The sequence below is a fragment of the Eriocheir sinensis genome, unplaced genomic scaffold (assembly GCF_024679095.1).
Source record: "Eriocheir sinensis breed Jianghai 21 unplaced genomic scaffold, ASM2467909v1 Scaffold21, whole genome shotgun sequence".
NCBI lineage: Eukaryota > Metazoa > Arthropoda > Malacostraca > Decapoda > Varunidae > Eriocheir > Eriocheir sinensis.
The window spans coordinates 1,357,976-1,359,173 of record NW_026111510.1 but is presented as its reverse complement, the minus strand read 5'-3'; positions in this window follow the sequence as shown (position 1 = coordinate 1,359,173).

Genomic DNA, 1,198 nt, shown 5'->3' with positions numbered 1-1,198 from the left:
TCTACCCCTGCAGCCAACACCATGAGTCTACCTGCCTGTACACTAACCAATCTACCTACAGCCAACACCATGAGCCTACCTGCCTGTACACTAACCAATCTACCCACAGCCAACACCATGAGTCTACCTGCCTTGCTGCACTGTAATCTACCCTGCAGCCAACACCAGGCCTCATTGACTATATCGACAGTGACACAGTGAAGAATCCTCAGCTAGTAGCAGTTAGTAGCCTTTGAGAGACTGCACATAATGACCCTCCAGTATGTTGCTGGCTGATACAGAAAGGAAGAAAAAGGAAAGGAAGGGACAAGACGTTGTGGCACACTGTGGAAACCAAGCGAGGGGCGTCCTCCTCCTTCTCCTCCTCCAAAAGATTGCTCCCTCCCTATAAGAATGGGCTTTTTTTTGACCCTTTGCCAAAGGGAGGCCCGTAGGGTGCAGACAGACCGACTCTATCGGCGATCTGAGAAATCTAGCCGATTAAGTCAGCCCTCCCTCTCACATTTCTACCTCCCGTTCATCTCCGCCATTCCTTCCCATTCTCGTTTCTTAATGTCCCTTCTCTCCTCCTAAATTCCTCCGTTTTCTACTGTTTGTTCTTCCTCCTTCCTTCTTCAGTCCCTTTTCAACCTTCCTCTCCTTCCTTTTCTCCTCCCAGTTCCTCCTTCCTCTCCTCTTTTCCCATTCTTCCTGCCTTCATCCCAGACACTCTTTCAGCTAATGATAACTCAGCCCTCCTTCCTGTTCAACTGTTAGCCAGTAATTACTCTTAGGCTCCGTCCTTTCGCCCTCTTATGATTATAATTTTTTATGTATCCTCCAGGCCGTGTGGTTAGGCGTAGTTAAGGCATATCAAGACCTGACAGATACGAAACAATACTCAAGATTTGGTCTAACTACTATTTATACTACTACTACTACTACTACTACTACTACTGCCTACTACTACTACTAACTACTAGTACTACTAAGTACTACTACTACTACTATATTGAAGTATATATATATATATATATATATATATATATATATATATATATATATATATATATATATATATATATATATATATATATATATACAGGAGTAGAGTAGGAAGGCACCTACCGAACAGACATGTGAAGCTACTCCCAGTGAGGATATATGGGAAGCTTGAGGAGGTGCAAGCCCTTCAAGACCCATTCCCATGTCCTCACTA